At 41.5% G+C, this 15,761-nt stretch overlaps 1 protein-coding gene across 4 annotated transcripts in view; it reads left to right on the top strand.

Moving 5' to 3' along the window:
• Positions 1–15,761, top strand: part of LOC134358918 (protein bicaudal C homolog 1-like) — a 355,666-nt gene that overhangs the window by 100,215 nt on the left and 239,690 nt on the right. The window lies entirely within an intron of this gene.

Below are 15,761 nucleotides of genomic sequence, written 5' to 3'. Positions count from 1 at the left end.
CGCCTGCGCTTCCAATGTTTTCTCAAGGTCTGTGTCCAGTCATTTCTCAGTTAGTTAATTATGAAATTAGTTGTCACAGAAGGATATTTGGATTTAATTTCCTATGCATTGCTCAGAGAGCTGTGGTAGGTGGGAAATGGAGTCTCTCTGCTTCTCGTATAAATTTGGCTGCCTGTGAAATTCAGTCACAGATGGTATAAAAATGTAGAGATGTATGTACTGTAGCTGAAATTTACCTCTGGAATGTATTACTTTTTTAAAAAATGTGTAAGTATGCGCCCAAATGAATAAGTTTGCAAATCATTACAGGAGGGAAGATTTCTCAAAGCAGTAATAGAGCATAGTTCATAGAAATCTACAACACGTTACAGGCCCTTTGGCCCACAATATTGCGCTGACCCTGTAACCTACTCTAGAAACTGCCTGGAATTGCCCACACAGAACTTCAGTCACGGAATGCGCTGACCTGGCAGTGGGTGGGGGGGAGGGTCAATCAGCCCTTATCCTTGCTGGTCTCCCGGCCCGACATTTGAATGTGGAGTGGAGGCTTAGACTCTAGCCTGTCCTCTAATTCTCCCTCATTCTTGTCCCTAAACCCTAACTCCCCTCTCTGTCCCCAAACCCATCCTTATGAAACTAAAGAAAATACTACGTCTTAGCCTCAACCTTGATTGAGACCGTAGCGTAGCACCATTTTGACTGGAAGAGCCTGATTTTTTTAAAATTACAGTGATTATATTTGGTAACACCAGGAGTTGAATGTTGCTACTGGAATATACATTTAATTTCAGTGGAAGCAGTGAATCAGTTGGATTTCTGCTTGTTAAAAAAAACCCAATTGGTTCATTCATGTACTTTAGAGAAGGAAGCCTGTTGTCCTCACCCAGTCTAGACCATATCCATTATTAAAGTTAACTGTTCCTAGGAGAGGCCAACAAAGCATTCACAATGATCACTTCTTGGGAAGAAATAAAAAGCGAAACTGGCAACAACAATGCAAAAAAAAAGCATAAAATTTTAAGCATTAGATCTGGTACTTGGTGTTTTTCCCCCATACTTTTGAATATCATCTGTGGCTCAGTGTTTGTATTTCTTGACTCCTAAAGTAGTCATTTTGAAACTCTGCTCCAGAGACCTGAGCTTATCACCTAAGCTGAAACTCCTGTTCAATATTGATGTAGCACGTATTTCATTGTTTATGATGATGTTTATAAGATGAGGCATTCAGCTGAGGCCTGTTTGTTTTCTGAAGTGGGCATAACTGGTCTTAAGCGTTGTTTAAAAGGATTTAAAAAATCCTGAGTCCAAATATCCTGCTATTGAGTAACTGTGCTTATACTGTGCCAAATGCAATTCTCCCCTTGGTGCTTGTTAAGTAAAATCATGTAGCCAGCTAAAGAGAACCACTTCAGCAGGGTTCTTTTTTAAAGGACAACATTCTGGATTTTGCCAACAAAATCCCAAGTTCACTGGATGGCTCGTGACCAGCATTGAGAATGCTCGGCAGAAATTTATCCCATTGAGAATGTTCGGCAGAAATTTATCCCATTGAGAATGCTCGGCAGAAATTTATCCCAGTTAAGAAAGAAGGATATCAGGAGCAAAAAGAACCAAGGTTAACCAAGGAGGTCAAGATTAGGTCAAAGTGCAGTGCATACAAAATGGCAAGGGCTAGTGGGAATTTTACAAGAAACCAGTAGCGAGAGACTGAAAAGTTAGTAAGACGAGGGGAAATTCATCATGAGAGATAACTAGCAAGTCATATCAAAACAAACAGCAAGGGTTATATAAGCATGGATATATAAACATGGAAGAGGTTAGCTTGGTGGGGGGCAAGACTAGGAAATTACTAGCAAGATATAAGGAACTGGCAGGTAAGTTAAATTAGTACTTTTGTGTTAAAGAACTTGGAGCTAAATTCTCTGGTGTTTAGAAGAATGAGAGGTGATCTTTTTGAAACCTAATGTGCACAACACGTTAGATGTCACGATGCTTCCACTGGTGGGAAAATCTAGAACAAGGGGATATGGTTATAAGATGATTGGTCATTTCAGACTGTGGTATATAGGAGCTTTTTCTGTCAGAGGCAGTGAATCTCTGGAAGTCCCTTCTCTGGAGGGCTGTGGAGGTTGAATCATAGGGTATAGAGAGGGTGTAGATAAACCCTTACAAGATCAGGGAATTGAGGGCTGTGGGAAACTGGCGCATGGGAAGAAATGAGGCCTGGGGCAGGTCAGCCATGACTATATTGAGTGGGGTGGGGCAGCCTTAAGGGGTCAAATGGCGCACTTCTGCTCCTTTTTCCTTGTGTTCCTGTATACTTCCCTTTCCTTGCCACCATCTCATGGAGAAACCTCGGAAGAACTTGTGCTTTTGCTAATATTAGTGTATTTCATTGACAGAATCCAAGATCCAATGTATTGATTATCTGTTAATTTCAAACAGTGAGATCATATTACTTGAGATCCCACTGACATACTGTATAATTTTTTTTGGCTCATTAATTCAAAGTACAGTTTCTACAGGACGATGATGCTTGATTATCCAGACCAGTAACCTTTGAAAATTAGGTTTATAGAGTCAACTATTCCGCCTACTGCATCCACTCTGATTATGAAGTACCCATCCCATTTCTTAAAAACTTGGTCCGTAGTCCTCCATGTTTTGATATTCAAGTGCTCGTCCATATATTTTTTAAATGTCGTGTGAGTACCTGCCTTCATCACCTGATTGGGAGGACATTCAGATTTTACCCCCCCCCAACCCCCATGGTGAAAAAGATTATTGGAATTAATTTATTATTGTCAGGTGTAATGAGATGCGTCGAAAAGCTTGTCTCGCATGCTGATGAAATCATTACCCAGTGCGTTGACGTAGAACAAGCTAAAAAGTGACATGATTATAGATTTCTAAATTACTATTAGTCAGGTGATGGTGAATCTTTGGAATTCATTGCCACAGATGTCTGTGGAGGCCAAGGTTGGTTATATTTAAAGCAAGGATTGATAAGTTCTTGATTCGTAAGGGCATCAAAGGCTCTGTGGAGAAGGCAGTAGAATGGGGTTGAGAGGGATAATAAATCACCCATGGAATGGAGGAATAGATTCGATGGGCCAAAAGGCCTAATTCTGCTCCTCTGTCTTATCACAACACAAGAAAGTCTGCAGATGCTGGAAATCCAAAGCAGCACACACACACAATGCAGGAGGAACTCAGCAGGTCAGGTAGCATCTATGGAAAGGAGTGAACAGTCGACGTTTCAGGCCGAGACCCTTCCTCAGGACTGAGAAGGAAGGGCGGAGATGCCTGAATAAAAAGGTAGGGGGAGGGGAAAGAGGCTAGCTGGAAGGTGATAGATAAACCATGTGGGTGGGGAAAGTCAAGAGCTGGAGAAGGAAGAATCTGACGGAAGAGGAGAGTAGACAATGGCTGCACAATGCAGAATAAAGTGTAACAGCTACAGAGGAAGTGCAGTGCAGGAAAACGTTGAGTGAAAGATCATAACGAGGTTGATTATGAAGTCAGAGGTACAAAGATGATCCATTCTTGCTCTTAGTCCTCATCTTAAACCCATGCTGTCTAGTTTTGGACATCTCAGTTCTGGGATAAAGTTTCTCATTATCCGCCCTATATATGCTGCCTCATAATTTTGTATACCTCTGTTGATCCCCCTTGGCCACCTCAGCTCCGGGGAAAACAAACCCAGCCTATCTAGTCCCTCATATCAACCATCTGATAATTGGCTTTACCAGTACAGTCAAGCTGGCTGATTCCACTTAAGTCATCTTGTTGTACTTCTCAACTGTAAATACTGTATGTCAGCAGCAATTTTCAATCTTGTGGATGAATCCAACCTATGACCTGCTCTTGTTTCTTAAAAGTGATTTCCTACTTTCATGAGACTTCCTCATTTCAGTCCTACATCTCCTCTTCAACCCTTCCTAGTGGAATTAGGAAGTTATGATTGGTACTTTTGCCATTAATCTGAGTACAGGGACTCCCATACATGCTCAGTAGTAGAGAGCAATGCTGTTGTTGTGACTGCGGGCCATGTTGGGGATAGAACCCTCCGTGTCAATGTGGTTATATATAAGCATTCAATTTCAATTATAGTATTAATATCACCTCAATATCTGTAATGTCTAAACGAGGTTGAGGAGATGGCTTTATAATCTTTACTGCAGTCATCTGTGTGTGATAGGGCGTTACCTGTGGGTTACATATGGACAAGCTAATGGCCTTCTAGAGGCCAAAGATGATGACCTGTCCTGGGGTTAGAGGCGTGTGTGTGTGTATAAGGAACAGGGCTTGTTTTTCTGTTGTTGTTTTGTTGCTCTGTGTTGTCCTGCTGAGTATTGTGAGCATGTTATGTTGGCACCAGAATGTGCACCAATACTTGCGGGCTACCCCCAGTACACTCTTGGATATGCTGATGCAAATGACACATTTCACTGCATGTTTTCATGTACACGTGATAAATAATCTTGAATCTTGAATCCTGCTCTGGATGTACTTGCAGACAACATTGGGAATAGATGAATTTTCAGACTTCTTGACACCATTGCTCAGCTTTTGCTTGTTGCGGTTGAGATTGGCTCTTGCACTCATTTCTTCAGTGTAGTCATTTTCCATTTGCTTTGGCTCATGCCATTAGCTTTGGTTTGGACTGATTTCCCGTTCATACAGTGCAGTAAAATGCTTTGTGTGTGGCATGTTCTACATTAAAAGGATCAAGTACGTGAAACAGAAAACCTTGCCCCATATTCACGAAGCAGTGAATACTAGAACATATTGGCTAGCATACATGTGCTGTCATAGGAGTGAGTGCTTCACGGAATATTAGTCAAGGTTGAGCTTATTGTCATATGTACAAGTGCATGTACGAACAGGTGCAATGAAAACCTTGCAGCAACATTGTAGACACGTAACATCAAATGTACAACATTCACAAGAAAACATACTTTCTACAAAAGTCATAGTTGAAATTATCCTGACTAATTGCGTCGTGGTTTGGTATGGCAATTTAGATATGCAGAAACACAAGAAAGCTGCAGAGAGTAGTGGACTTTGCGCAGTACATCCCCACTATTCGCAGTTGCATCCACACGTGGCTCTGCTTCAGGAAGGCAGCACCTATTCCCACTGTCTTGCCATGCGACTTTTTTGCAGTTACCATCAGGCAAGAGATAACGGTAGCCGGAAGCCCCACACCATCAGGTTCGAAAACAGTTGCTTACCTTCAGACATTCGGTTCTTGAAGCAATTCACACACCTTTCTCAGGACAGTTTAGCGACACTAGGGCACATTTGCATCAACATGAACTTTTTGTTCTGAGAAGGCCATGCTGATGCAAAGTTTTCATAGTGTTGCTAAACTGTAGTGATAAAGGTGTGTGGGGCATTAGTGAGCTTGAATGTTTTTGTAACAATCCATAGTTTCACCAATGCCAAGAATAGTTTATTAAAAATTCCACTTTTACTTGTTTCTTAAATTTAAATGCCCTTACTGCCAAAATGATATTCAACCTCATCTCTAGATCATTGCCTAGACCTCTGACTGGTACATAAACTTAACTAGTATACTCCTCATCGGAGACAGCTTTCTATAACACGTGAAAAATGCCTTTGTTCCATGAATAGAGGGATAGAGCTATATTAAACCTTCAAAAATCTTTGTATTCATTAGAGGTATTATGTTGGGCTCCACACTTTAGACAGGATGTCAGAGTACTGGAGAATCGAGCTTTTACTGAAGTGTTAGTTGAGGTGTGAGACTTGAGAGACTCAAACAGGATTACAAGCGGATATGGTTTCACCTTGCCCCTTGATGTTGAGTTTGGAGCTTTGATATAATGTGTTTTTTTGAGGAAGTTATCAATATTTTTTGTAAACATTGAAATCAAGCCATAGTGTTGTAAAGATCTTGATGTATTTAAGTAACTCGAAGTTGTCATGTTTTCAGAATTGTTAGTCCAGGCCTTAGGATTACAAATGATCAAGGCATGACTATACTCTTTGATCTTAAACTTGGAGCTTTTATGTAAATGCATCTTCAGAAGGTCATTGGGATCTTTTTGTAAAGTTTAAAACCTAATCAAAGCATTGTAAAGGTCTTAATGTATTCAATTTGCTCTTAGCTGCCATGTTATCCACATTTTGATGTGGTACCATGTGGTCCGGCTACGCCCTTGTATATTGTTCTGGGCTGGGTGGTTTAGAACTGGCATGAGACCGACAGCTAATTCAGAAAGACTGTGCAGAGTCTGTTTTTGTGCCTGAGTTTATTTGTAATGAACTTAGTAATCATTTCTGAATGACTTGGAATAATTTGGACATTTTTGAATGTTTTGGGGCTAGCGACTCTGCATTACTTTGCGTGTCAGTTTTCATCAGCTTATAGTCTTGGAAAATATTACATTAGTGGAACATTAAAATGCTACGGAGCTCTTAAATTTTTTATATAATATGTGTAGTGACTGTGTATTTGATACTGCACAAATATAGCTATTGACAGTTCTAATGCATTAATTGAGGCCTCAGTGAGTAATTTGAAATTATTTGCTTCTGAACTGCATTCCATCTTGTTAACTTTCAGTGTTGGAGATTTGTACTTACAATCTATGAATATAAGCTGATATATTGTGTTCTTTATGCTTATTGTGTTTTTTTTTTAATGCTGCATCAAGTCTGGAGCACCAATCATCTCATTTTCCTTTACACTCGTGAACTGAAGAATGACAATAAACACTCGAAGTATTTTTACCTCCTTGTTAGTTTAAGAAGATTGCTATAAATCTAACAGGTTTCCCTGTTTAAAATTTCTTAAACATGTGGATCAGGTAGTGTCTGTGGAGAGAGAACCAGGGTCATCATTCCAGTTTGATGACCCTTCATTGGAGTGATAATGCAGAGCCTTGCTTACTTCTATTGCATATGTTCACTAAAATTGGCCACTGTAACGGTAAGATTCAGAAATATTCCCCTCCCAGAAGGAATCTCTGCAAACGGGTGAATGGTGTACCAAAAACCAGATCTGGCGACTCTGATGGGGGTTTATACCCGTGTTGTTCACCAGCTGCGTTGCCTGAGCCCTCCTCTCTGCTTCCTTACGCATTGGGAGTCTGATGGCCAATGTTTCCTCTAATTTTTAGTAGTCAGTGTGCACAAAAATATTATGTTGTGCAAATTTTTTTCCTGTGACAAAAGTATGTGCACACTGAATGCCCATATGGCACAGTTTATGTAGGATTACAAAATATTTGACATAAAACTGCACAGAATAACAACAAAATAACATACATATTTAAGTCACTCAGTTATTTTTTCTCTCTCCTGTCTTTGGCATTTACCCATTCTTTGTAAACTCTATCTAGACTAATAGAACTTTCATCCAGTTGATAGCTTTTGATTCTCATTGACATATCCAAATAACATTCACCTAAATGGTTTCTCAGTTTGTTTTTGAGTTGATTCATTAGGCTAAAACCTCGCTCACAGACCGCCCTAGATGCAAGAAAGGTTCCCCCAATGTCCATCAACTCTGCAAGGTCGCAAAACTGTTCATTTTGAAGTACAAATGCCACCATTTGGGCGAAGTTTGAAATCGGTTTGGATTTAATTTTTTCTTGCACGGAAAATTTGAAATCATTAAACTGTCTAACTATTACAAAATTTTCAGCTAGAAAATCATAATATTTTAGACATAAGGCATTAACTTGTTCATCGCCAAAAGTGAAGTCACAATCTGCAATTGCGGAGAAATCAAAAGCTGACCATTCTTGTACCTTAACTTTGATCTCCTCTGGGTTTGATTGTTTTCACTCTCACTCATCTGCACTCAACCGTAACATGCGTAGCACTCCTGGAATGGGTAATGACGGGTTCTGTTGCCTGAGCTTTTGTATACCATCCAAATGTGATTTACTTGCCAAATGACACATCAAAAAGTCAAGTTTCCAAATATCATCCCACTTCTTTCCACTAGCAAATTCTCCAACAACTTTCGCATCATGACAATACAAACAGATAACTCCATTTTCCGAATCATACATAAATATAACTCGTAGCTGAACGTTCATGACCTCATGAGCTTTCGGTGTAGCAGTTTCTACTATTTTGTTAAGCCATTCAACTTTAAACAAATTTGCAGCTCTTTTGCGCTTCACACCCTTCGCTTCTTTTGAATTCGACATAGTGAATCAATATTTTTACCAATTAAAAACTTAGTAAGCTATCTACAAGATTTGAAACAGATCTTTATAAACTTTACAATATGAACACTGTCTGTCAAAGATGGCTGCCGCTGTGATGCATCTGTACAAACGGGAACAGGAAAGGTGAGGTGACGTAAATTAGTGACGTGTATTGTGGTATTTGAAAAACCGACTAACTAGTTAACAGAAACTGTTAGCTAAAAGATTATTTTCAAAGTATAATTATTAATTACTACATTATTTTAGGTAACTAACCTTTTGTGCGCACATTAATTTCCTTTGTGTGCTGGTTGAAAAATGTGTGCGCGCACAGCTTAGAAGGAACTATGCTGGTGGCACAGCAAATGGCGAGTGTTGCCTGGAAACTCCTGCCTTCTGAGACAGAACTCAGTGAAAGGAGGAAGAAAACAAATGCAAACTGTGAAGGGGCATGAGTGAAGTCCAAAATGCTCCGGTGAAGGAGACTAAGTTACTGTATACAGGCTGGGGAGGCAGAGCGAGAGAGATTCAACGTGCGAAGGGAAGAAGGACAAGGGTAGAAAACAGCAGCCAATGTCAAGACTGTATACTGAATAGATTAAAAATCGTGCAAAAGCAGAAATAATATATATATTTTTTTAAAAAGTGAGGTAGTGTTCACGGGTTCAATGTCCATTTGGGAAACAAAAGGCAGAGGGAAAGTAGCTGTTCCTGAATCACTGTGTGTAAGGCTTCAGGCTTGCGTACCTCCTTCCTGACGGTAACAATGAAAAGAGGGCATGTCCTGGGTGACAGGGATAATGGAGGTTGACTTTCTGAGGCACAGCTCCTTGAAGATGTCTTGGATACTACAGAGGCTAGTTCCCAAGATGGAGCTGACTAATTTTACAACTTTCTGTGGCTTCTTTCGGTCCTGTGCGGTAGGTTCCCTCCCTACCCCCATACCAGACAGTGATGCAGCCTGTCAGACTATAGCAGTTTTTGAGTGTTTTAGGTGACAAACCAAATCTCTTCAAACTTCTAATGAAGTGGAGCCGCAGTCTTGCCTTCTTTATAGCTGCATCAATATGTTGGGTCCAGGGAGATCTTGGTACCCAGGAACTTGAAATTGCTCACTCTCTCCACTTCTGATCCCTCTATGAGGATTGGTTCGTGGTCCCTTGTCCTACCCTTTCTGAAGTCCACAATCAGCTCTTTGGTCTTACCAACACTGAGTGCAAGGTTGTTGCTGCGATGCCACTTAACCAACTGGTACATCTCGCTCCTGTATGCCCTCTCATCACCATCTGAGATTTTGCCAACAATGGTTGTATCATCAGCAAATTTCTAGATGGCTTTTCAGCTACACCTAGCCACTCAGTCATGGACACAGAGAGAGTAGAGCAGTCGGCTAAGCAACCCCCCCCCGCCCCCCCCGAGGTGCACCACTGTTGATCGGCAGCGAGGAGGAGATACTATCACCAATTTTGTAGTGGATCAACAAGACTTTAATAATGGTACTTAATATTATTGAATCATACTATTTATAACTTTCTTCATGAAGTAAAAAAATAAGATGTACAGCTATTTGGCACTTTATCTGCCCTAGCAGTCATGCTGTTGACACATCCTAGTACAATCCCAACTCCTTTCAAGGAGAATTTGGTGGCAACAGCAGGTATTTATGAGGGGAGTGTTGACTTTACTGTGTACAGACTAGTACATCTTTCATTCAGAAAGGTTGGGATACACTAGCAGATGGTATGCACTGCAGCCACACTTTGGGCGATGAATATAATTTATGTGGGCTGCTTTGACTGCGGTCGTGTTTCTTTCACATTGCTTACCCTCCATTCATAGAGCTAAGTGGTCAGAATTCCATTTTCTTCTCACTTTGTACTTTTTGGAAGCCAGGAATTAAGTTGTGAATCAGGGAGAAAGTGCTAAATAACAGTTTATATCAGTAACAAAATCCCTGATTACATCCAAACTGCTCCTGTTCAGATTCTTAAAAACTAACATTTAAATTGGATTTAGTTGCTTCAAGTGCAAGGGGCTCTACATCGATCTATTTCTGGTAAGTTGACTTTACAGTTCAGTCATTTCCACTGACCTGGATACCTTCACTCACCACTACTGTGAACTAATTCTACAACCACTTCCTTTCCAGTCCCAATGAAGGGTCTTGGCTCAAAATGTCGAACATTTTACCCTTTTCCATAGACGCTGCCAGGACAGCTGCGTTCCTCCAGCATTTTGTGTGTGTTGCTTTGGATTTCCAGCTTGTGTTTGTGATACTACAACCGACAGACCCACTTTCAAGGATCCTTTGCAACTTGTGTTCTCAGTATTTAAATTTGTACAATTTATTTTCTTTTGAAAGTTAATTGTTTTTGAGTCTTTATCTGTGTAAGTATAGTTTTATGTAAAATTTCTTTGTATTTCCTTTTCCCTGTAATGCCTGCAAGAAACTGAATCTCAAGGTAGCATATGGTAACATATATTTATTTTGGTAATAAATTTACTTCGAACCTTTGAAATGTGGGGAATATTCATTCTACCAGTGTTGGGCAGGAGCTGAAGTGGGGGGGGGGTGGGTAGCGGGGTACAGTAGATCTGGTGCTACGCATTGGGTAAGTCCACATATGACACATTTGAGTTGTTTAGCTGGTCAGAATTCAGTACCAACATGTTCTTTTGAAGAAGAAATACAAGGATGGCAAGATTAAGGAACTCTGGATAATGACAGATGCTGCAAATATAATCAAAAAGTAAAAGCAAGCATGTGTACGGTTTAATAATCTGAAATTGGACTAGGCCTTCCAGGAGTATAAAAGAAGCAGGAGAGAACTTAAACAGGGTATGAGGAGGGTTATACAAGGTTGTGAAATGTTCTTAGTGAGTAGAATTAAAAGTAATTCCCAGGTATTTTATTATGTATGCACTAAAAATGAGTTTGCTTCAGGGGAGAGTAGGCCCACACAATGCTATGGAGGGGATTCATACCTGGAGCCAGAGGAAATGGGTGTGAGACCCTGGGAAAGGTTTCATTGCTAATGTAATGGTCTTTCTGTAGAAGCAGTGTTTGGGTTATGGTTAGAGATAACAGATGCTTTGGAATGTGAGCCGTCCAATGAGGGGAGTGTGTTTTCGTGTTGTGTGCCGGACACCGAGGTGATCTGCTTCTTTTGTTTGGCGGGAGATGGAGAGAGAAAACGCTGGAGAGGAGAGCTCATAGGAGTGGACTTGGAGTGGGGCCAGGAGTCGTCGAAGCCCGGGGGAATCGATAGAGGATTGGCGAAGGGGAAACCATGAGCTCCAACTTGTGCACATTAGGCTGTTTCATTAAAATGGGAAAATTTAATTTTGCTTTTTCTTTACTAACCCTTTAGTCAAATTAAGGATTATAATTCTAAATGGTTTAATTGTATATGGTGTGCTGTCTTTTATTTCGTGGTACTGATTTGTAGCAGGGTAACAAATCACGCAGCATCCACCCAAACGGGGCTTCGAGTGGGCTTACACCTCAATCTCACACGTTTGGTGGGGCGAGAGATTATCTTCCCTAGATTTACACAGCTGACAGAACCTGAGGGTTACATGGGCAAGGTAATAAATGAGAACTTTGCGTTGATGTTCACTGAGGATGATGTGGCTGAGAATGAGATCAGCGAGGGCTGCGCTAATAATCTAGGGCGCATCAATATTAAAAAGCAGAAAGCATTGGGTCTCTTAAAAAGTATTAACATGGACAAGTCTTGAGGGACTGATGGGATCTATCTGAGGTTATTGAGAAAGGCAAGAGAGGAGATTGCTGGGGTATTGACAGATACCTTTGTGGCCATTTTAGACAACAGGCAAGGTCCCAGAAAACTGGAGACTGTCTAATGTTGTTCCTCTATTTAAGAAGGACAGTTGATTCAAAGCAGCAAGTTAAGGGCTAATGGGCCTTACATCTGTTGTATGGACGTTATTGGAGAAGATTCCTAGGAATAGGATCTACTTTCCTCTGGAAAACAGCACTTAGACACACTTAGTCTGGAAAAAGACACAGATAGTCAGCATGGCTTTGTGTAATGAGACGAGACCAACCTTTATGGGCTTCTACAGATGTGCAGTGGAGAGTATCCTAGCTGTACACAGCCTGGTATGAAAACACCAATGCTCAGGAACAGAAAAGTCTACGGAAAGTGGTGGTATCAGTCCAGTCCATCATAGGCAGTGCTTTCCCCACCATTAAACACATCTTCAAGGAGTGCTGCCACAAGAAAACAGCATACATCATATATCTAGTGTACCTAAGACTTTTGCACAGTAATATGTTTTGTTTGTCAACATGGAGCAGAGAGTGTGTTTGTAAATCTGGCGGGAGGAAAGGATGTTGGGAATGGAGAGGTTGGGGAGCCGCGTGAGGGGGGTGGGACAGGTGGCAGAGAAGGAGTGCCAGGGGCAGGGGGTGGCAGACAAACCTAGCCCTGAGACACCGGGCATGGTAATTAGATATTAGATTCCAAACAATTGGTTTATTGGTCATTACAGAATGTCCCTCTGGTGCTTCCCGCTCCCTCCCCTCTCCCTTCCCCTTTTCCAAACCATGATTCCCCTCTCCCTGCTCTCAGTCCACAATAGAGACCCATATCAGAATCAGATTTATCATCACTCGTGTGTCATGAAAGTTCATATATATAATTTTATATATATATGCGCACACGCGCACACACACACACACACACACACACACACACACACACACGACTTTTTGCACAGTATGGTAATTATATTGTTATTTAATTAATTTTATTTGCTCATTGGTTGTTTGTCAATTTTTATAGTTTTTCAATCTATTCCTTTATTTTCCTGTAAATGCCTGCAAGAAAATAAATCTCAAGGTAGTACATGGTGATATATACGTAGTTTGATAATAAATTTACTTTGACTTTGGTAGGGATGTGATGAAGGCGATCGAGGGTAGGGAGAGGGAGGGCTGATGCCTTGGTCTGGTGAGGTCATTTACCTCTTAGCATTGCTGTAAGAATTACGTACCTCGTCTAACCATTTGTAGAACCTTGTTCTTACAGAATGGCAACTTTTAGTTGCCGCGAAAGGTATTTGCCTGTCCCAGTAGGAGAGGAGCGGTGTGTTTGAGGAAGGAATAGGTGGCATTTGCTGAAGGAGTATATAACCAGGGAAATGTATTTTCATCTTCATATTTGCGTCACCTCATAGTTATAGAACACTGCAGCACAGAAACAGGCCCTTCTGCCCATCTAGTCCATGCCAAACTATTATTCTGCTGAGTTCCATTGACCTGTATCCAGACCATAGCCTGCCATACCCCTCCCATCCATGTGCTTAACCAAATCGCCCTTAAATGTTTCACACAGACCCGCACCCACCACTTCTGCTGGCAGCTTGTTCCATACTCCCACCACCCTCTGAATGAAGAAGTTCCCCTTAAACGTTTCATCTTTCACCCTTCACCCATGACCTCTAGCTCTAGTCTTATCCTGCCTCAGAGGAAAACACCTGCTTATGTTTACCCTAGCTGTACCTTCCATAATTTTGTATACTTTTGGAAATCGACTTTGAATGAAGTTTCTGTAGCTAATTGTTTCATACTGAACCAGCAAAGTCAAAGGCAGAGTGCAGGGCAGGCTGAAATGAGTAACTGGGTTGTTGAAGTGAATGAGGAGCCAATAAACTGTGGTCAAGATGCAACGGGATGGATTCAATTCAATCTGAGAGGAGGAGCGGGTGTGTGGGTCAGAGGAAGGTGGGGATAGTCATTGATCATATTGGTTCTGATCAAACCTATGAGAATCTGTATTAGTCGGGTGTGGACGATGGAAGTGGGCAAAGGAATTAAGCAAACTGAGTGTCTGCCCCATTTGTATGAGATAGAACATAGGAAACTTGCAGCACAATACAGGCCCTTCAGCCCACAATGCTGTGCCGAACATGTACTTCAGAAATTACGTACGGTTACCTATAGCCCCCTATTTTTCTGAGCTCCATGTACCTATCCAGGAGTCTCTTAAAAGACCCTATCATATCTGCCTCCACCACCGTCGCCAGCAGGCCATTCCACGCACTTACCACTCCCTGTGTTTAAAAAACTTGCCCCTGACATCTCCTCTGTACCTGCTTCCAAGCACCTTAAAACTGTGCCCTCTCATGTTAGCCATTTCAGCCCTGGGGAAAAAGCCTCTGACTATCCACATGATCAATGCCTCTTATCATCTTATACACCTCCATCATGTCACCTTTCATCCTCCGCTGCTCCAAGGAGAAAAGGCCGAGTTCACTCAATCTATTCTCTTTCTTTTCCAATCTTTTTTATTAATTTTCAAAATTATAAACATAACAACAGTATTAATGAAAACAGAGATTGGGATTACATTATTAATAATTGACATTGCAAATATAGCATTAGTAATAATACAGATATATAAAGTTTCCCAAACTCTAAATATAATTAAACATGGTAAAGGGATAAATGAGAAAAAATCTTAAAAAAAAAACCCAAATTAGTTAGTCCTGACGAAGGGTCTCGGCCTGAAACGTCGACTGCACCTCTTCCTAGAGATGCTGCCTGGCCTGCTGCGTTCACCAGCAACCTTTATGTGTGTTGCTTGAATTTCCAGCATCTGCAGAATTCCTGTTGTTTGCGTTTAAACCTGAGTGATCAGGGTAGGAGAGCATTTCAGTTCTAATCTCAAGCAATGCATACAAAATTCCGGCTGCTGGGAACGCTATACTTGGTGAAACACGCATGCTATCTCTCAGTGGGGGGTGGGGGGGCTAGTTGCTGATTCTTGAGTTGGAGAATTCGGGGTGGGGGTGGGTGGGAAAGCGATGTGGCAAACTTTTTCATTGCAGATCAGCAATTAGTTTTGTTTACGAGAGGTGATTGATAAGTTCGTGGCCTGAGGTAGAAGGAGTCAATTTTAGAAAACCTGGTACATTTATTTTTCCGACATTTACACACTTAGTCCAGCGGTCGTGGAGCATACGGATCCCTTCATTGTAGAAGTCGGCGTCTTGGACCTCCAGAAGTGGTCCACAACCGGGGTGATTGATGTTCGTGGCCCAAGGTAGAAGGAGATGAGTTATTAACTTCAAACTTTCTGCATAATCACTCAAAGAGTTGACCTGCACTTGCATGTAACGAGAGCTGTATAACGCATCTTGATACACTTCATCGGGAAGAAGGTGGGGGAGGGAAGGAGTACAAACTGGTTGGTGATAAGCGAAGCCAGGTGAGGGGAAAGATAGGTGGGTGGAGCAGGGGGGATGAAGTGAGAAGCTGGGAGGCGATGGGTGGAGGTGGTAAAGGACTGAAGAAGAAGGAATCTTATTGGAGAGGAGAGTGGATTATGGGAGGGAGGCTAGGTGGGAGGTGATGGGCAGCTGAGGAGATGAGAAAGGGTAAGAGGGGAGCCACAATGGGGGATGGAAAAAGAGAAAAAGGGAAGATGGAGAAATCAGTGGTTGTGCCCAAGGTTGGAGGCTACCCAGATAGAATATGAGGTGATAGTGGCTTCATCTCATCATGGCAGTGGAGAAGTCTGTGGACTGACGTATTGGAGT

The sequence above is a fragment of the Mobula hypostoma genome, chromosome 19 (assembly GCF_963921235.1).
Source record: "Mobula hypostoma chromosome 19, sMobHyp1.1, whole genome shotgun sequence".
Taxonomy (NCBI): domain Eukaryota; kingdom Metazoa; phylum Chordata; class Chondrichthyes; order Myliobatiformes; family Myliobatidae; genus Mobula; species Mobula hypostoma.
The sequence above is the reverse complement of the archived record's forward strand: the minus strand, read 5'-3'. Positions and strand labels throughout refer to the sequence as shown.